This window comes from Python bivittatus, unplaced genomic scaffold (genome assembly GCF_059951505.1).
Source record: "Python bivittatus isolate LINGU-HERP-01145 unplaced genomic scaffold, Pbiv_v1 ctg000020_np1212, whole genome shotgun sequence".
NCBI classification, from domain to species: Eukaryota; Metazoa; Chordata; class Lepidosauria; order Squamata; family Pythonidae; genus Python; species Python bivittatus.
In genome coordinates, this window is record NW_028277030.1 from 101,555,151 (window position 1) to 101,577,275 (window position 22,125).

Consider the following 22,125-nt stretch of genomic DNA (forward strand, 5'->3'; position numbering starts at 1 on the left):
CTGTTTCTTAGTAATAGAAGTCTGTGATTGTGCAGAGCCCCTTTTATTAATGAGGCTCAGGCTGGTGGGGAGATTATAACGAAACAAAGCACAACCCAGTTGCTGCTACCCAGTAAACCTTTTACAAACATGCTCGATGGGATGAGCCACAGCCAGACCTTTTCCACGTGAGTATGAAGTACGGCTCTGTCTCAAGCCCTCAGGCATTCCTCTCATTTCTGAAGCGACTGTCCAGTTAAGCTCAAACAGTATTAAACTGGAATGTGCAACCGGCATGCAAATGCAAGAATTGTTTCAGCCATGTGGTGTGTGAACCAAGGTTGGTGTTGGACTCATGTTGTAGTATCGCTCTTTCCTTACTGAGCACATATGTCTCTGCTTACAAGAGAGCCAGCAATGAATCAAAATAAGGTATTTTGAATTAGAATAAAATGCAGATAAGGGCCTCTCAATTTTTTCTATACCATTTTTGATGCTTTTGAAGTGTGAAATAATCTGTAGTGTATCACTGTGATTAACAATATCTATGGGGGAGAGCAAAGAGGACATTTTCAATGTCTGAATTGTTCAATATTGTGATTACTCTTAATCTTCCTTCTGACTTTTTGCTGTTTTTAGTGACTTCCATTTACCAGAGGTCATAAATTGGGCTTTCCTTTAAGCTGGAAATATGAGTTGGATTCAACTCCCAGAACTGAATTATGGTCTAGCATATCTGTAGGATTCCAGATTGGGAAAGGCACATTAGGGAATTTTTAGAAAAGGTGAAATGTATTTTTCTTGGATAACTCAGTCCAGTGGGAAATTGGTAAGAGTTAGTAAAAGGCTGGGACTACAAACCACCACCAACAATCGTTATGGTTACTAAATTATATAAACAGAAGCATTATTTATTTAATCAATATATGTCATGGCCCATCTCAATGACTTTGGGCAGTGGACAGTGATAAAAATAAAGCAAATACATATACTGTACAAAAGTAAAATGCACAGCAGCCAGGAAAACCAGCAATTATCCACACAGCCAGGAGGTGGTCCCTTCACACACTCAGGGCCCTGGGTCCAACCACAGAGCCAGGTCTTTAGGCAATGTGTTGGTGCAGATGTACATAAGTTTGGGTGCCATGCTCTCTTCAGCAACTCAGTTCTATAGCAGACGTTATTATATCACCAGTCGAGTCTGATCCCAGTTGTTGTTGTTATTTGGAAACTATTTCCTTATTTTGATTTACACACAGATTTCTTGATGAAGATGACTACTGAAAAAGCCTTCTTCTATATATGAATAACCTGTGCAAGGGAGTGATCACTGAAATGTCTCCCTACCATAACAGTTGAACTACTGCTCTAAACATAGACAACATTTGCATACCAGTGCTGGATAATGCTGGAAAATCTGACAGTAGAGTTACATAGGTTCTGATTGGAAGGCCTCTGAGAGAACCCATCAGATTTGAAAATGGTCAGAATACAGTTAAAATATCAAAAGTGTGAGCCCTATGACTCTATTCCACTTGCCTGGGATCTGTGGTGGTAGCTACTGTGCCACACTTACAGAATAAAAATGCTGGATTATCTCCTGGTGTTTTTGTGTTTGTGTGTGAAACAGAGAGGTGAGAATTGGAAAACCACTGACGTAGAAGAAAGCAACCAAAATGGTATTTCTTACAAGAAAAGGCTAGATGTTTCTGTCTGCTTAGGGTAGAAAAAGGTCACTTGAAGGGGAAACATAACAGAGGTCCATGAGATGATGCATTAGATGGAGAAAGGGAATAAGAATATTTTTTTCCCTCTCTGAAAACATTAGAACCAGGAATCATTCAATGGAAGGAGATTTAGTATAGACAATAAAGTACTTCTTCACACAGTGCATAATTAATATTTGGAATTCATTTGTACAAGGTGTGGTGATGGGTGGTTTTAAAGGGGGACTGGATACATTTATGGAGCTCAATAGTTCTGCCTATTGAGAACAATTGAAGACTCAATGTTACATCCAGTTTGGGACAGCATGCCTCCAAATACTAATTTCAGAAGATCAGTAATGGGAGAGAGGTATATATCTCCATTTCCTGTTTGCAAGCACCTAGAGGCATGTAGTTGACCACTGTAAGAAGCAAAATATTTAAACTAAAGCAGCCCTTGCCTTGAGAGAAGATTATGTTCTTTCAAGTTACAGGAAAAAAACAAAACAAAACCCAGACCCATCCGAAGTCCAATGCAGAGGTGGCCAGTATGTAGCTCCCAAAACCGTTTTTTGTACTCTCTGAAGCCTTCTCTGAATGCAAAATTTGTGAAATTCCAGTCTACACAATTTCTGGTTTTGTGTTGCCTGAAACGAGAGGCGTGTTTACTGCCATTTTGAGGTGGGAACATCTTTTACGTGATCCCTAGAATAAGCGTAATGTATTTAAACAACAAAAAATTCTCTCACAGTACAACTTGCCAGAAGTAGAAAACTAACCTGGACTATGTGTGTAATGCAGCTTCACCTGTTTGGGGTCGTTGCCTTTCCTAAAATATTAAATGCTGTTCCTGGCCACCTAAAGATTGCCAAATCTGTTCCAGAAAATGATACTTTTCTATTGCTAAAGTTAATAAAAGTAATTGAGTAGAGTGCCTAGAAATATATTCAACTATTTGGTGAATGTTTGGAGTTACACAAATAAATATAGGAGAAAGGACAGTAGGGTGATTTTTATGGTACAAGAAAACAATCTTGGCTCTATGGTGGATTTAGATTATCTAAAACAGTATTTTTCAAACTTGGCAACTTTAAGATGTGCAGACTTCAACTCCCAGAATTCTGGGAGTTGAAGTCCACACATCTTAAAGTTGCCAAGTTTATAAAACACTGATCTAAAAGAACATTGGGAAAGAATAATATCTTCTGAGGATGACAGACCCAATTTAACTGATATTTAGCTAAGTGTAAGATTCAAAAGAAACCACCCACCTGGAGAATTTCTTGAATATCTTTCCTTGGAAGTTCTTAGAATGAGAGGAGTCTGGTATCTGCCGGCAGTGAACTTGAACAGATGCTTAGATTGTGAGCTTGTGGGTAGGCATCTGGTTTTGTTCATGTATTGCGTTTAGAATAGTTTTTTAGGACTCTTACAAAGACTTGATGATGATGATTTCAGAATGTTTCCACTGATGAGTTTTGTTTTGAGGGGCTATAAATAAAAAGACATTCTCCTATCCCTGTCTCCATCTTTTTCCCCTCTGCTGTCTCGTGCATTTGTAGGCTTTCAGCCGCACATGGGAAGATTAACTGTTTGGGGATTAAGAGTGTGTTTGCAAGCCTTACTCCAGGGCCCCAAATTATAGAAGCACTTCTAAAGACCTTTATACATTGTGGGTGAAAGTTTGGCATGGTTTCATAAGCAGCTTTTGCAAAATGAATGTACAAGCTGACTGATTAAAATTCCCAGTCGAAAAGAAGTTTGAAAACAAGTTAATCTTCTGATGACCCCCTTTGTAGATCTTAGTACAATGTGCAGAGTTCCATGAAGGATCCATGTGGAGAAGTTGAGAGGTTTGTCCATGTCAGGAGCCTCACTGTATGTTTAACCTCTCCATCTAAGACCTTGAATTTAGGTAGTACGTTCCACAGAGAAAGGATCTTTTCAAAGATATTAGATATGACTTTTAGAAGCAAAATGCTGGGTTAGCTGGCCTTCTGATTGGCTCCAGCAGGGTGGTTTCATTCAGAAGACTTGTCTGCTTATGTTCAGTAAAATGCCATAAATTAAGTTTATTTAATCCATTTCTTAGCCAGCTTCAAAACCATATGAACTTCTCAAGGCGGTTAAGAAATGAAAAATACTTTTTATGCATTATATAATTATATTATTAATTATAATAAAAAGACAAATATATTAATTATATATTAAATATAAATAATTTTAAATAAAACCAACTACTATAAAATACAATTTCAGAATGCCCATCTGCAATGAATACTATGAAATATTTCACTTAAGTGTGGGTTTTTAAAAAAAAATGAAATCCAGCTTTGTGAATGTGTGCGGTGATTTTCAGTGGAAGCGAGATGGGGCTTGATGTATCCAACCCCCTCCCTGTTAGTTGTTTTCCTATTGCAAATTGTCTCTAATTGTTTTCCCCTTCATTGGCTCCAGATGTTTTAATTTGATTATTTATTTATTGTATTTTCATACTGAGAAATCACAGAAGCTTTTTGAGCAGCATACAGCCAATAAAAAGATACAGTCAAATGGTAAAACTGTATTAAAAGTGCTGGGAAGATAAATGTAATGTAGAACCCTGTATAGAAGTAAATGCGGCTATGAATACTTGTAATGGAGAAAGAGTTAATAGGGAAAGAGTTAAGAGTTAAATGTTAGGAAAATTTTTGTTACACACATTTGTATCTAAAATTTAACTAGGCTGTTAAGACTACCATTGGTAAATCTTACAAACAATTAAAAATTCAGTCCAGGGTGGTGGAAGATCTTCAGTTTATAAGCTATATTTTGAACATGTTTTGCTATTTCTTTCTTTTTTTCTTAGATTTATATCCTGCCTTCCCTTCGGAAGCTCAAGGTGGCATACCTTGATAGAACTCTGTCCTCCAATTGTTCGCCACTGTAATCCCCTATGAGGTTGACAGAGCTGAGAGAGTGACAAAAATAAGTAAGTGGACTTAGGATAAATTGCAGTCATCTGGCATTCATCATTTTCAGATCAAATTAAAATCTTTGTTATTGGTCATTGACCAGCAAAAATAAACTATAAATACCACTAAAACTAAAATCTGTGTAAAGTCTGCAAAATTAGAATATAAATATATTAGCATTAAAATGTGATGTAATATAATGTAATATTTTAATACAAAATATGCCAATATGCTGGATTAAGAGTAATAAAAGATATTCAAGTTTAATAACAGTGTGATAATGACAATGATACTAGTAACAAAAATAGTAATAAAAAGTGAGGTGAATTATGGTGGTATGGTAAAACTAGTACTTACTACTGTTTCGCCTCGAAGTTCTACTTGCCTATTTTGCTTACTACTGTCAAAACGTATTACCCCTATTCCTACTATTTTGCCTTAGGATCCTCTCTAATGTCTTGATTCAGGTGCCATTTTCCAACTGTTCTCAGACACAGTGGTTTCTGTTAATGGAAATGCAATCAAAATTTCTTCCTTACTCATGAAAGGTGTATTTAGCTAGATTTGACTATTTATATATTTATTTATTCATTTTATATGGTCATCTAAGTCAAAATGATTCTGGGCAGCTTAAAACAAATTGTAGAAGTAAGATAAAAACATCACTTCAAGACAAAATATGTAGCTACCAAGGATTAAGTTTCATCTCTATAAAACATCTCTCAGATTCAGACTCGCTCAACACCCTGGCCCAATACCTGCAGGAACGGCCAGCTCTTCAGAGCCTTTCAAAGGCCAACAGGGCCAGAGCCATCCAAATTTTAGGGAGTAAGATGTTGCACAAGGCATGTGCCACTACAGAGAAAGTATCCTTCCTGGGTCCCATTAGTTGACATTGCTGTACAAGGGATCTACAGCATGCCACCTCTGTTGGATCTGGTGGGGCTGGCAGAATTAAAAGGAGACAGGCAGTCACACAAATAACCTGGCCCATGAAGGGCTTTATAGATAATGATCAATACCTTAAATTCACCCAGACTCCTATTGGTTACAGAGCAATTCATGAGGCACTCCCTACCCATACTGCTATATTCCGGATCAATTGCAGCTTCTGAGTGGTCTTCAAGGGCAGCCCTATGCAGAGCTCATTGTAGTAATCCAAACAGAAGGTGCTAAGGTGTGTGTGACCATGGGCAGAGCCTCTTGCTCCAAGAGCGGGTACAACTAGTGCACAAGATTAATTTGTGCAAAAGGCCTCCTGACCATAGCTGCCACTTGCTTCTGAAGTAAGATCTGAGAGTCTAGGAGGACTTCCAAGTTGCCTGGGGGAGTTCCACCCCATCTAGAGCTAAAGATGGAAAGTTCCTACTACTAGGGGATTCTAAAACTCACATCCATTTAGTCTTAACTAGCATTGAGTCTAAGCTTGTTCCTTATCCAGACAACCACAGCCTCCAGATACTGAGAAGGAACCTTGGTAGCATCACTTGACTGACCAGGGGCAGAAATGGGTATTATCAGCATATTAATGATGCTTTAACTCATGCCTGTGGCTGAGCTCAGCTAGCAGTTTCATGTAGATGTTAAATAGGAATGGGGAGAGGGTAAAGACCTGAGAGACCCACAAAGCAGGAGCTTAGGGCTTGACCTCTTCCCTTCTCCTGCCATGATTGACTGGAGCTGGCTCTGGAAGAAGGAGGAGGTCCAACATAACACCATGCCCTCCAGTCCTATTTCTCTGAGTTGGTCAAATTGAATACCATGATCAATGATATTGAAAACTACCTGAGCCTTCCGAAGGTCATTCACACATACAATCTCAGAACTATATCCAGCCTTGAATCCTGACTGAAAAGTGAAATCTATTTCCTCCCCGGCCCTCTGAAGCTGCAGCTTGAACACCTTCTCTACAGTCTTCCCCAAGAAGGGAAGGTTGGAGACTGGATGAACATTTTCCAGTATCATTGGCTCAGTGATGGTTGCTTGAGCAGAGGGTGGATCATCACCTCCTTAAGTATAGACATACTCATCCTCTTACTCAAGGATGAATTAACCACTGACTGGACCAAATCACACATCACCTCCCAGGCATCCTTAACCAGTTAGGAGAGACATAGATCTAATATATATAGATGGCTGAGCTTACAGTTCTCTCTCCATTTCTTCAGGACGAACAGACTCAAACCTTGTCCAGATAACACAGATAGGCCATGCCCTAATCAACTCCATAAGATCTGCATAGCCATAGTCCAGCTCAGAATGAATCTGAGTCACTTTATCCATCAGATGCCTTGCGAATTCCTCCTAGCAGCCCTGCAGAAGGTCTTCCAGACCTGGGCCACCTTGAACAGGGGTACGAGCTTATGTACATATGTTACTTTTCTCTTGAGTTGGTACCAAAGCTGTGAAGTGGAAGTGAGAACAGCATTCTGTCTTGGTGTAATCACCTGCGTGAAGCCATTCCTCATACTGCAGTCATGTAAGACTGTGCTAGTGATGTTCCTCTGCCATTTGTCCAGCAGCAATCAAGGGAAAGAATGTTAACATCACTTTTCTTTCTGTTCTGTCTATGAGGACACACAGGAGATCTTCAAGAACGCACAGAGACAAAACCCTGCACTCTGAAAGGATGATATTATGGTTGGTTTTTTGAGATCGAAGGGGAATCAGAGAGCAGAATTTCCATTTCAGAGCCACTGTATTTTTGTTTTGATCCCAGTGAGGTCTAAGCCCTGGGAGAAATGGAAAATTTGAAAGGAAGTTAGGATCCTGTCGTAGTTGCCAATGCCTACATTCATAGCATTAGGTCTCTAGAGCCATTTTGACAGTGCAGAAAAATGGGAGCTCCATGTTCTGGGTTAGATAACCCAGAGATAATGAAATTGAGTTTTTTCTCTCAATTCTTGCATTTATTTATTTGCTATCCTATTTATATACTGCTGAATCACTCCAGAAACAGGTCTGTTTACAAAACATTCAGCAAAAGTGTTCAATAAATGGCAAAAATGTCCATACTAGGTATCAATAAATTGGAAAGCCAATGACTAATCAAAATTACAAAAATAATTATTATAATAGTAATTATCAAAAATAAGATTAAAAATGATAACAAGACCCAGTTCCAAAATAAATAGGTTCAACTATTTGTTATTTTAAGCAAATTCAGGGTAAAGTAATGATGGCGTAACAGATGCTCTTCAGAAAAATTCCATGCGAAATAGCTTCCAGAACGTTAGAAAGGGTGGAGAAAGCCATCATTATAAGGAGACACTATTCCACAAGGCTGGAGCAGTGTCTGAAAAAAACATGTCTCTATGCTGCTTTATTGCAATTTTATTTTATTTTTTTTATTGATTTTGTTGTTGTTTCACTTTATAAAAGTGCGGTATAACAGTTTATCTTGGGGAAAGCATATTGGATAGGTTGATTCAGGCAGGAGAGGGTGGTCCCGCTACTGTCTAAATGCTAAGCCACAGAGACCTTTGAATTGCACCCATAAACCTGTTGGTAACCAATGTAGGCCTCGAACCACATGTGTGACGTGCTCTTGGTCAGGGATACCTGCCAGTAACCAGGCCACTGCATTTTGCAGCAAGTGCAATTTCCAGATAGCCTTTAAAGGAAGACCCATGTAGAGCGCATTGCAGTAGTCTAATCAAGAAGTGATGTGGATATGAGTCTCCATTGTAAGATCTTTGCCCAAACTTAAAAAAAAGACAAAAAATTTGCATCCCTGAATTATAATACAAAGCTGAAAAGCTGATGTGAGAGTCATTTATGCTATTGTTTGCAATGGTTTTTTTACACCTGAAATACAATTTGGTACTTCAGATATATAAAGCGATTATGCAGTTTCCTGTAGAGGAGATATGAAAATTTCCTCTTTTCACAGTATAGGATGCGATGAACAGAAATACAAGACCTGCATATGTGTGATTTTCTGATGCATGTAAAGAGCAGGAAAACCCTTCATATCCAAAAGTCATGTATATATGTGTGTGTAGTACATGTGTGTGTGTGCCAGCGTGTATATCCATTTTCACTGCTATTTTTTGTACCACCTGATAATCTCATAGATTGGAAAAGCACATGGTTCAGATTTAATATACAGTATACAGTTCTAATGCAGAGATTAATAATTCAATTAACCTCAAAGCATATTCATAGCACTGAAATAGTGGTGATACTAGCTCTTTAGAGTACTGTACTGTACTCTAAAGCACAGTAAATGTAAAGCACAGAACATGTGCTTTATGTTCTCATTATTGTCTTCACTTGGGCTATTCACGTGAGCATCTTGGAGTGCTATTTAATTTGGTTCTGTAATGAACTGATATTTTATGTGTTGAAATATTTTAAATAATGCATTTTTAAACTCTTATTTTAAGAGTTGTATGAATGTTATAAATGGCTGGAGGAGGGGCACAGAATAGATGGATGATGGGAGGGATCTTAACCTTTCTACTCAAGTGCATGGCACAGCTTCTGATTATAGGGTACGTAGTCAAATCAAACCTTTATTACAGTAATAGACCAGCATAACAGGGTACGTAGCATTTTCCTGCTGCCACCACCCATCTTCTTGAAAGAAGACAATACCTTGAACAGACTTCTCTTCATTAACACTCGCTTTTGAGAGAAATGGAACTGTCACAGCCTGAGCAGCATGCCTCTAAATTGGACATCACGGTGATCATCATCATAGAAAATCCAACCTGTAGTGTCACCTCCTGGCTCTAGAAACTTTGAGACATGTGGACAGAGAACAGCAGTCATGTCTCATTTTGAGGAGATGAAACAAAAGGATCGATCTTGTGATTTAAAAATAAAATTCATTAAAAATAAGGAACAGGAAAACTTACTTTTAGTTTGGCTCGCCTAATGCCCAAGGAGTTACATCTGGATGGAATAATATATTCAGAGCTGCACAGTATATTGTCTCGAACATCAATCTGCCACTGAATGGTATGGGAGGACTAGCAGAGACCTGATGGGTGGGATCTCGGCTCAAACAGCTTGAGATGGTAAAAAATCTATAAGACTTGAGTTAGTGCAAAAGACAATAAAACTTCTGATACATAAAACAGACACATTTCTTGAAACAGACATTTTCCAAATATCAGAATCCATAAAGCAGACCAGTTTATCTGAAGATAAAGTAATCTGAACACAGATCCTGATGTACCATTTTTACTTTACCACTGAGAGGAGGGATTTCTTCTCTTTTCTACCTAACTAATTCTTGCAACCTTCAATCAAAACTTTAGGAGCACTTCCTGTTTGTTCCTGTTTGCACCCTAGAAGCTTCTGGATCATAGTTCAGCATCTTCTCTCAACTCCAGCCCAGAGACACTTCCGTCTGCTCTTAACACAGGCCCAGACAATCTACTCTGTCCACTTGAAGCTCAACCTTTTAGAAGAACCCTTGAAATAACATTCATGTTTCAGGGAATCCCTGCATAAAAATCATAAAAAACATGAAAACTTCACAATACAGTTCACTTCTAACCAACATATTCCATATTTTACAACATTTACAACAAAGCAGCAGGCTGGCAGCTGAGTCCCAATGTGTAAAAATTCTCACCGCCACACTTGCATTGTGCAGTGTGTGAAGTTCAAAAAATTATTTGTATTGTTTCTACAATCACAATCCCTTGTGGAACCCCTAGCAACCTCTGAGAAAGGCTGATCTGGAGTCTCTAGTTTCTCCCTGCCTTAGCAAGTCTTACTCTCCCTGAAGATTTTCTTAACTCAGAATTTTACCCTCCCTCACTTCTCGTCCCAGAGAAGCTGAGCTTAGCTTGCACATCTGGCTCCATGTTGCTTAGCTGTCTGAAAACTACCTCATCAAAGCCATATGGCTGTTTCCAGTTTCTACCTTGCTTCCATTTTTTAGCAATCTGTCTTCCAGGTGTACTTTCTCCTTTCTTCCTTTCCTGTCTCCCAGCTACCTCTCTTTAGTTTTTCTCAAGACAATGCATTTGGACATGTTTGTTGTGCCTTTCTGGAAATGGTCTTAAGTATTTTGGAGAGCAGGACTTTTTTCTAAAGCTGTGACTTTTTTGAGGTAGAATTGTTTAGTTGGGTTCTCATGGGAGGAGGGAGGGTGCTTGAACAGAAACTGACTACACATAGTTTCCAAATTAATCTGCTCTCCCACCCATCTCTAGAGGCCTGGCATCATGATGATGTTTTCTGCTCTCTTTCTTTAGAATGGCACGAACAAAGGTAATGATTATTATTGTCATTTAAAAGTTGTCTGCAGATGCTTACTTGCAAAAACTATGTTTTTGCTTCTGCCCTTGAAAGAATGTTCCATCCCAAAATGTATGTTTATCCCTAAATTGAGAAGCACCACCACCCTAATTTAACAGAGATTGCTTTTAAGTTCAACAGCTCCTTGGAAGTGAGTGAAAAGGTTAGCAGTTCAAGTTCTTTTCTATTCTGGTAAGATTAATGAAACATGAAAATGTAACCTGATTTGGTATTATCCATATTTTCACCTTCTTCCTCAGAAGCAAGATTTATCAGAGAATCCTTTAACTGGCACTGTATCTAGAAGTTACTAAGATGACAAGTATGCATTGCTATTTTTAACTTAGTTCATATATGAGTTTGGCAATTGGGTACTTGAAATCAAGATCACGCACTCATTCACAGATGGTGGAAGTTTCAAAACTTACCTCGGAGATTGGTGATTTTCTTCTTCTCTGGACAGTGTAACCTGCTTGGAAGTCCATGTGTCTGGATTCTTCTCTTTGAGAGGTACTTCAGTTATTAAGGAAATTTTATATCAAGAATCTGCCTGCCCGTAGATATCATCTGGCATCAAAGAGAGGAATGTGGGAAAGTGCACCAATTCTCTCATCAATATATTCCTCCCCAGTATTTTTCCCCCTATATGGAACTGCTTCCAGGTGATTGACAGGGGAATCTTTCACTGCCTGATTACCATCTTCACCACGTGTCAAACAAAACACATGATACATAACGTTCATTGTGCCAAAGCTGAGATGTGAACCAGCTTTCTAATTCCCATTTCCAATATTTTAATTTATGGGCTGGTTTTTTTGTTTTTGTTTTAAATCTAGGTCATAGTTCTTAGATGTGAAAGAGAGATCTTTTTATTAGGTTTATGAAATACTTTCTAATCTAGGAGGGTTGAACATTTTAAGATGAGTTTTGCTTGTGCCTTCATCACAGGAGAGAAAAACCTTTAACTTCATTTCAATCTCTGTGGGACAGGAATCTTACACAATTTCCCCCCTTTTCTTGGTTGCCCATTAAGGCACAAATGATACAAAATCTTCTTCCTGGCTATTATAACTGCAGTTGTTTAAGTGTCTTTGGACAGAGAGATATCTATTTTCTGCAACAATTTTTCCAAAAGACCAGGGAGTGGGGAAGCAGTTCTGCAGGAGTTCTGCTGAGAAGTCTTGTCTTAAGTAGCTCCAGAAAGAAGGCTTGTGTGTTTGGGGCCCAGTAATGTGCATTTGCCAGATTGGTTTAGGTTTATTCCCTCCCCACCTCAATTAGGAAAACTAGATAAAAAACTGAATCCACTGAATAGAAAGGAAAAATGTGTAGCAAAGGAAACTATTGTGATTAGGGAGCTATTAACCAGTTATTTCTGTCCACTTTTCTATGTGTTTATAAAGATGATGCTTGTTAGTTGAATCAGTTACTATAAATGGTATCTGTGCTAGCAGTGTTTCATATAAGATCTCTACCCTTTCTTTTAATATTTTAACATGGACCTTGCCTTGTTATTATTAACAGGAATTAGTTCAGTATTTGTAAAAAGCACCAAGTATTGAGGCAATGAATACTGAGTAGGGTATGTTGTAGAGTGCTGTCACCTAGGCTTTATTGATTGATTTATTGAATTTATATGGCCACCCATCTCACTTGCATGTGACTCTTGCTTGATGATGGCCCAATTTACATCTTTACTTCTGAGGAATCCTTATCCTTTCAGACTCCCACATTACACTTCGACTGCGGCGTGACTTTTCATATCAAAACAGATACCTTCATTTTCTGTTAGAGCTGTGCAGAGCTCCAGATTTGATTCTGAAAAGGTGCTTTGGAGCCCTTGGGAGTGCAGACGTAGCCCCTGCCTGCAACTCCTGAAAGCAGTTTTTCTTTTTGTAAGATTGAACAGCTGTCCTCCACTGCACTTCGGTTTTCTTGAAGCGGTCTCCCCCACCCCATCTCATGCCCTCTAAGAGTATTGGACTACATTTCTCCAATGGCAGTTGTGGTCTAACACATCTGATAGGCACCAGGTTGGGACAGCTGTCTAAAAATATTTGACCGAGGCTGATTATAGCCAGCCATAGAGCAAATCGCAATGGGGATTGAAAACCCTAAAATACATGCTCTGCATAGATCACAAGCATCTGTGGCATGCACTTATAATCATCATTCTAGGTACCAAAGTGTTATACATGCTTTAGGTCAAGTGGAAGTGACATTTTCCCATAGAAAGAGAGCATTTCAGTTGCTGTATCTTTTTTCACTCTTCCTCACACAGCACGTGCTACTCAATGACATACTGTTAAATGACAGATTAGAAAAAACCCAGCCCACAGGCGAGATGCCAGAGATGCCTGTGCTGCCATTTGATGGAAAGGCTTGGATGAACATGAACGTTGCCTCTGATTTTTCATGCAGTTCTTTTTGACACAATTACCTTCACATCTGAAAGCAGAGATTCCAGTACCTCTGAGCTTCTCCAAAGCTTTGCTTACAAGTTTGTGGCACCGTGGGGGGGATTCCCTCCACCGTCTGAGGCGAAGAATGTTATGAAGCAGAGTAAAATAGCAAATTGTTCAGAAAGGCATATTTAATATATGAGGCTTGAATGCTTCTTATTAACATGTAACTAGACTGTACTCCCAACTTCGGCATAAAACACTGTGGGATTTCCTGTATTAGCAGGAATAGTGATAGCTATAACACTATTTTCTATTGTGAAAATTAACAAATCCCAACATTTCAGTCACTCGGCACATTAAGAGTGCAAAAAGCTTGATTGTTGTACTGCTGTGCCAAATGGTTTGTGGTGACATAATTCTGGCAGAGATGCAGGATGATGAATGAAAATATGCTTTTGTACAAAAAAACCTGTGACATGCTAGGCATGAATCAAATGAGAAGCCTGGAATTGCATATACCTTTGAGAGAGATGTTGGCATGCTACCATAAACATTACAGTGGTAAAACTAAGCCAATAGTTGGTGCTGGGTGTCCATGAATTTCTGTACACTATCACTTCTTAGAATAGGAGAACCTTAAGTGATAGCCTTATAGCGAGACAGAGCTTATTTAGAAGTCTTCAGGATTAAAGTGTATAAAGTTGCCATGGTCCATATTGTTTTCCACTGAGATGAAGATCTTAAAGGCAGAGAGAGAAAAAAAATCAAGTAACTTTACATACTACCTTTTTCAAATGTGACAAAAGTAAATATGATTTGTAGGCATATCTAAGCCATTTTTGGTGAGGCTAGTAAAATCAGAAAAACAAGTGAGGTCAGTTGAATGTATGAGTGTAGAAAGAAGCTAATGCTGATTTATCCACTTTTTCATACATGGAACAGAAACAATTGAATATGCAACCAGTTTCTTGTAGAATTTAAGAGAATGTTACACTGTATTGTCGAAGGCTTTCACGGCCGGCATACGATGGCTGGTGTGGGTCTTCCGGGCTGTGTGGCTGTGTTCTGGAAGTTTTGTTTCCTAACGTTTCGCCAGCATCTGTGACCCGCATCTTCAGAGTGCAGAGAGAGAACTGCTCCTGTCTGTGCTCCTGTACTCTGAAGATGCGGGTCACAGATGCTGGTGAAACGTTAGGAAACAAAACTTCCAGAACACGGCCACACAGCCCGGAAGACCCACACCAGCCATCAGAATGTTACGCTATTGATATCTTGCAGAGAGAGAGAGAGAGAGAGAAGTAGGAAGAAAACAAAGATTGCCCAGACTTCTGTCATTTAAATCCTGCGGATTATATATTTTAACTTTATGGTATTTATTCTACTATATTGGTACAAAATCTAAATGGGATGCCTTTGAGACACTGATTTTGAAGGATAGAGAATATTTAAGAATCTTGAATGACTATGTTTTTATTAAGACAAAAAGTATTTGGATTTAAAATAACTGGTGGTCAGAATCTACTTCAGATACATAGGAATATCTGTGAAGTGGGGTATATAGAAAGTGCCTTGGAAGTATCCCTTATAATTTGCAAGGAGAGAGAACTACTCTCTTCTTCATGCTTCTTCATGCTCAGATGAAATGCATTTTGCCATTGGGTTTATATTCCAGAAGAGATCGCTGATGCTGAAAGCAATTTCAAGGGCTAAGCTGTTGAGAACCTTAATTCACCTTATGTTTTGCTACTTGATTAATTCCCAAACCAGAACCATTGAATTATGCAGAACAGCAGGTTATATTAATCTATACTTAAGCTGCTATTAAAAACAAATCCTATAGTTGTCACAGTATTACGATGTTAATAAATTCTTCCAATCAGATTTGAATTAGAGCAAAGTGTGCTTTGCAGTAATGTACAGCATTAGTCTTTCACGAGTATGTTACAGAAAAGAGGAAGTCATAACAGCATAGAATGTCAGTATACTGGCTTTTGGTTGCTTCCTTTTGCATAGTATTTGTTGACTCAGTCTGTCTTACATAAACTATTAAATATTTGGGAAGGTAAATGCCTCTAAGCAGGAAATTGCTTCCATTTCTTGTCTCTCACGCAATAATTTAATTAAGCACGTTGCTGAATGCAGTGTTCTTGGACATCGAAAACAGCATGCCTGGGAGGGTGGGGACTCTTTTTGCTATTCTTGTTGGGTGTTGGACATTAATACTGGATACATCTGGCTTCAAATCTTGGACCCAAAAGAGTTCTAAGGCCCTAAATTAAGAGACATTTTATCAGGTCTCTAGAGCAGTGACAATTTTAAGTTGGGTGGACTTTGACTCCCAGAATTCCCCAGCCAGCATAAGTTGAAGTCCATCCATCTTAAAGTTGCAGAGGTTGAGAAACACTGCTCTAGTGGCATTCCAGTGTCCTTTTTCCTGTTCAAATGTTTTCCTAACTATATTTAAACTCAAGATTAATGTATCAGAGTAGACTAGGACTGGATGCTGAAAATGAAATCAGTTGTTGTCCATGATCTCGTAATAATTTTTTGTCAGCAGAGAGTACTTGGAAAACCCATGTGGCTGACTGGGAAGCAAAATATGCTAAGTGCTTTTGGGGGACATTTTAATGATGCTGAGGGATTGGGCCTCAGTTCTGAAATGACTCAGTGCATTAATATATACAGACATATATATGTACACACACAAACTTAATATCATTTTCTTCATTCTATATCTGGCATTCTGTTTTCTACAGATGCTTAATTTTAAAGGACTCAAATTATAAACAAAAGTCCTAAAAGGTGCTTCTGATGACCTTGCTAATGATTTTATTGTATAAAATGAATTAATTATGCTGAGGAACTGGGTCTCAGTTTTGAAATGACTCAGTGCATTGATATGATAGACGTGATATATGTATAAATTCTGCTTAATTTTATTAAAGTCACTGTGGCTTAACATGGTATTTAAACCAAGCCAGTGGCACATAAACCTATGGACTTTAAAAGAGTTGCAACTAGGACTTGATTTGCCTGCTTATAGTTTACCATTTCAATCGTTTCACTAGCAGCAGCAATGCAGTAAGCTTTGCTGTGGTCAGATATCATCCATTCTGTCAACTCATGGATACGTTATATAGTCTGAACCAAAGATTTCTGCCATTGCACATTAGGAACTGTTGAAAGAGTTGGTTATGTTTGCTTTAGAAAGTAGATACTTGGCAGGTGATATGAAGATATTCATGGCAGGAGAAATTTGTTTTTTTATTGCTCCAGAAGCAAGATCCTAAATCCGTAGGTTTAAACACACAGACATTCATACTCATTCTTCAGCCAAATATTGGAATAAGGGAGATAATCTAATCTGGCTCAATTTAATTGCTCCACCTCAAGAACTGAAATTAGAAAAGAGAAGTAAAATTCTTTTTGCAAAGCTTTGCTAAGCGTCCATTACTTTATTGTTGTAGGAAGAAGCAGGGAGCAATTTATCCACCTGGAAAATTCCATGTTTCTGCTTCTTGAGGAGCAGAATTTGATGGATGGAACTCCCTCTACTTTCAGCAGAGCTTCCTGGGGATATGAGTTGTTGAGCGTTGGAACAGTTTGTCTCATACATTGTGAATGTCCTTTGTCAGAAGTTTTTAAGTGGCAACTGGCCACTCATCAGTAATGCTGTAGTAGTGGATTTATGGCATTGGCAGGGTTTGGCTAGATGATTTTTGAAGTCCTTGAATTATTCTGAGCCATTGCTTGAATCATATTCTGTTTTTAAATCATCCAGGGTTCTACATCTTTGTCACATTCCCCAGTTTGCTGCCTCATTCAGCTGCTGCTGACCTTTTAGAAGCAATAAGTAGATTTACTAGGCTGGACATCTGCTGACATGGCTGTTGAACTGATGCAGTTATTAAATCATGTAGTAAGCTTATCTGATGCCTCCTCTCATATTCATCAGCTGCAAAGCTACTGGAGCAAAGCCCAACAGCATTCTGTAGTTTCTGGTCAGCTCTTTCTTATGGGGCCTCCCTGCCAATGCGACAAAACCCCATGGTTAAATTTGCCCCTATTTTTACAGTTAGGTTGTTAACATTTTTGGAATTTTCACATGAAACTTTTTTAGACATTTGAGTGTTAGAAATCAAATGTGTTTTTTTACTCTGCAAAATTAATTTGCATTACTTCTATCCTGACCACTTAATAAGCTCACACATGACAGCTGACATGACATAGCAATATTTTAAAAGCCATACATTAACCACAGATAAAAATCATTGTTTAAAAAACCAAAATTAAAAAACAGCCCTGTACCCCAGACATTTCAAGCCCCCTAACATATTGGATGTTTAATAATACTTATTTTGCATTGAACAGGAAAATTGCATGTCTTAACTATCCACATACTTTCCCAGCTAACTATCCACATACTTACCTGTGCTGGTCATTTGTCTTTCTGACTTGGGGAAGTAAACTGTATCCTGGATTAGTTGAGGTTTTGAGAGTTGGCTCACCTTTGTTTCTTTGCTTATCAGCGAAGCATCATATGTTTTTCATAGATTCCTTTGTTGCTGTGCCTTCAGAGAAATCTTTGGTTGCAGCCTTTCTTTATGTGCTGTGCCGCTGTGTGTGAAGCAATAGTGACTGCAAAAAGAAGGGCAGACATACACAGCATTTGCTGCTGTGAAGCGCTGAACTAATATGGGTACACCACACAGAAGAACCCATAGGTTATCTGCTTTTGGTAGGAACCTCTCAGTTGATACTGAAGTACTGAGTCCTGAAATATATCAAAAGTTATCATTCCTGCAAGTCAGACTTAGCTCCAAGAATCTTCTTCAACGTGCCCATATAGTGTTTCTTGACAATAATGTGGAAATGAGTTGCATTTGTATTCTTCCAGTATGTTTTATTTTTTCCCAGTCTGGTATACAGCTTTGCAGTTTCCTGGTGGTCTCCCATTCAATTACTAACCAGGCTTAGCCTTGCTGAGCTACGTCAGCCAGGGTTGGCTAGGTGCTGCCACCTACTGTGACTTATGTGTCATCTAAATATAAAATAAGTTTCTTACTTAAGAAAAGGCTGGCTAGGGGCTTCCATCTAGCTTGGCTAATTTTATGTAGCTATCATTAGTCATGACTGTGCAATGTTCTACATGGGGCTGCCCTTGAAGGCCATCCAGAAGCTGCAGTTGGTCCAGACGCAGCAGTATGGGTAGTTACGGACATTTCTTGTTATGCCCCTGTGAAACCTCTACTCCAGTGTTTCTCAACCTTGGCAACTTTAAGATGTGTGGACTTCAACTATTTAACTTTTATTAACAAAAGTTCTTTAGGTTTTAAAATGGATTTCAGATTGAGAACTGGTTAGTAGACTGATATTTCCTATTTCTGTACTCCTGGCAACTGAGAAGTGAGGGGAAACCATTGCTTTTGAAATACAGACACTGAAGAAGCTAAATAGTTATTCAACAACAGAATATCAGCTTCTGCTTAAATGCCTGCAATGGTTGTACAGCTTCAAAATTCTACTTTGTGATGTAATTTGTACTTTTTGTGGTCGTCAGTTGAAACTCAAATCACCTTTACCTGTTTTTTAACTATGGTTTTAAAAAATATCATTATTTTTTATCCTTATAATAAAACACTATAAGGGAGAAAAAATACCAAGTTATTTCTGTGAAGGTGCTTTGAGCACTTAGAAAATGGTGCCGGTATCAACATTCATAATAAGGAAGGGTTCCTCTGTATGAACCGATATGATTGTAAAACTTCAATGATGATTTCCTGAGCCACAAGTTCTGGCTGCTTCAGAATGATAAAGATATTTGGCATTATAACAGATCAGCGAAGGATATCAAAAGTTGAAAAGAGAACCCAAGGAAGAGGTTTTATGAGTTCTAATATAACTTGCTTTGACAAGTCCTCTAGTGGGGTGTAAGGATGATAGTCCTGTTCTTATCTGCATTCTCATTTGAGTTTGCTAGACATACAGAAGAAAATCTAACAGTGTATTTGCATATAGACAAGAGCTATAAAGTCATTCCTGCATGTATTTTCTTGGAAATAAATCCCACTGAATGGAGTAGCTTTCACTTCTAGTACACATTAGGGCTCCCAAATACTTGCTGCCCACAAATTACTTTGCCCAGAAAATAACACTTCTTTTTAATCTGGATATTATTTAGAAATACACATACAGCTCTTATCAGATGGGATTCCTGCCAGCTAGCAATTCTTCATCAAGACTTTTTAGGTTAAAAGTTCAACACCAATGCTAAATTGCTGGCTCAGAGTCCAAATCTGCTTGCGTAGTACTGAGGTTCCAGAGTCATTAAACCCACATTATCCTGTGTCCAAAATGCAGAATGAAAATAAAAAAACAGTGCAGTGAAATACTGTACTTAACCTTTCCATAACAGTTTAATTTCCAGTGGGAATGCAAAGTTGATTCCACAATGGGAGTCCCGGAAATTCCCAAGTACCCTAGCTATTAAGTTCATTTGTGGTAAGTGGGAAGCTTGCATTGATGACTTTTCTTAAGAACATGCTTTTGGGATGCCCTCAGCACTACCCCCTGAAATGCTGAAGAAGTAGTTGTGATTCTGCTCGTAGCTTGTTACATAAGGATCAAGTAACAGCAATCAACCAATAGCTGTTAGGGAATAGCTAACCCGTTCAATATTATATCTTTGTAGGAGGAGGAGGGTAAAGATGCAATTACTTTTTCATCCAGAATCTGGACAACAATAGAACATTCTCAAGAGCTAAACGAACCAAACCTCATCCTTCATTTTGAAGCAGCAAGGGGTAGCTTCCGCTAACATTATCTGGTCTTGGAAGCTAAGTGGGGTAGGACTGATTAGAACATGAATAGAAGACTATCATTGGTAAGTTATAAAACATCTTGGAAGAAGCCAGTAGCAAACCACTTCCATACTTTTGCCAGGAAAATCGCATGGTTATATCTATGTTATCACCAGGAGTTAAGCTTTGCTCAGAGGAAGCTTTAACTGTTTTTGATATTATTAGTAATGATTGATATACGTACCTGGGACTAGAATTAGAATCTTCTGGTTTCCAAATAGTGTGCTAGTCCCTGTAGCAGGGCTAAGAAAAAGAGTAGTCTTCTTCTCAGCCTCCCTACAGGCAGCTGTAGGTTCTTCATGACTGACTAGCATCAGATTCCCTTTAAGCATGGATCTCTGTCTAGAGAATAACTAGTTTAGATCTTGCCTGTTTCTTCTTGTGTCACAAACCTACATATGTCACTTTTATATGACCTTCCTGTTTCAGAGTATGTAAGGGGCAAACCAGTAACTTTGTGATGTCTTGGTGTCTTACCTTAATTCCACAAGCTCCCATAGATGTCTTTTCATGTTTGTTGTAAAAATTGTAGCATTCCTTGACTTTGATATTTTTTGTTTTCATTCTTCTCATAGAGGCTCTGCAGGGAGAGCAATATCCATATGTAATAGGTGTCTGCTCTTTAAATTAATGGATTTGTACATGTGGTCATGAAAAACCTCTCATAAATTCCTTTCCCTCCCAAAGCATAAAACTATCCATTTCCAGCCATTATGTAAATTGACTTTACATTCAACTTACTGCTCATCTATGCCTGCTACAGGCTGCCTGTTATTGAGGGGTGCAATTATACTGAGTTTTAGCCTGGGTATTGTGTGCAACTAATATACTTTTTTTTTTTTTTTTAAGAATATGACTCTTCCTAGCATGTGGAGTCCTTGGGGTTCTCTGAGCCAGTTCCTTTCTTGCAAACGTTTCATTGCCTGGCTAGGTAACATCTTCAGTGCTAAAATGGGATGGGGTTTGCTCTCTATTTATGTGCTGTGGCCTGCCTTGCCAGTGCTGGTGGGGGTTTTGTTTTGCTCCCCTGGTAGTTCTTTGATTGGCATATGTTTGCTGCTTGATTGTGTGCCTGGTGGTAACCTTTGCTTATCTGGGTGATGATTGCTGGTGATTGATTGCTGGTGAGGCGATCTTCTGGTCTTTTGTCTCTTTTGAATAGTATGTAGATGCTGTTAATCTCTATGTGTCTGTTAATTCCTAGCATAATGGAGTAAATGAGAAAGATAAGAATCTTTCATTTAGTTTGCAGTTTGAAGGTAATAGGTAGACAAGTACACTAAAATTGGAAAAAGCTCATGGACCTTTGTTTCTATACAGTAAAACCTTGGTTTGCGAATATAATTCGTTCCAGAATCATGCTTGTAATCCAAAGCACTTGTATATCATAGCGAATTTCCCCATAAGAAATAATGGAAACTCAGATGATTCATTCCACAACCCAAAAATATTCATATAAAAATTATTACAATACTGTAATATAATACAAAATAATAAAGAAAATACAAAATATAAAGAAAAATAAAACAAATTAACCTGCACTTACCTTTGAAAACCTTCATGGCTGGTGCAAGGGAGACAAGAAAGAGGAGGATTATTGTGTAGAATGACTTTCACTATCACTAGCATGGGAAATGATCACCCACAATCCCGCAGCGAGAGAAAGAGAGAACCATTGGCTCAGTTGTGATCATGTGACATTCGGCGGCACGTTCTACTCGTATTGCAAGACATCGCTCGTTTATCAAGTTAAAATTTATTAGAAATGTTTGCTCGTCTTGCGGAACACTCGCAGATCAAGTTATTCGCAATCCAAGGTTTTACTGTATTTGATAACTGCAGCTAGACTTTTATATGCTCAAAGGTGGAAAGACCTACAATGGAAGAATGGATTGTGAAAATGATGGAGTTAGCTGAGATGGCAAAATTGACAGCTTTGCTTAGAGAAAAAATTTATTGCCAA

General features: G+C 38.4%; 1 protein-coding gene and 1 long non-coding RNA gene across 9 annotated transcripts in view; one reads left to right on the forward strand and one right to left on the reverse strand.

Annotated features, from left to right (window-relative positions):
• Positions 1 to 22,125, forward strand: part of DAAM2 (dishevelled associated activator of morphogenesis 2) — a 232,472-nt gene that overhangs the window by 65,307 nt on the left and 145,040 nt on the right. For 6 of the 8 annotated variants that reach the window (XM_088145491.1, XM_088145498.1, XM_088145510.1 and 3 more), the window contains exon 2: positions 4,534 to 4,656. The exons of the other annotated variants lie outside the window; for them this stretch is intronic. The gene's annotated coding sequence lies outside the window, so the exon portion shown is untranslated. The remainder of the gene's footprint in view (positions 1 to 4,533; positions 4,657 to 22,125) is intronic. 8 annotated transcript variants of the gene reach the window in all.
• On the reverse strand, positions 16,759 to 21,862 carry LOC112541347 (uncharacterized). The gene is made up of 4 exons (XR_003085360.2): positions 21,709 to 21,862; positions 20,640 to 20,742; positions 17,811 to 17,940; positions 16,759 to 17,328 (listed from the first exon to the last, which is right to left on the reverse strand). It is a non-coding gene; the product is annotated as an uncharacterized LOC112541347 (long non-coding RNA).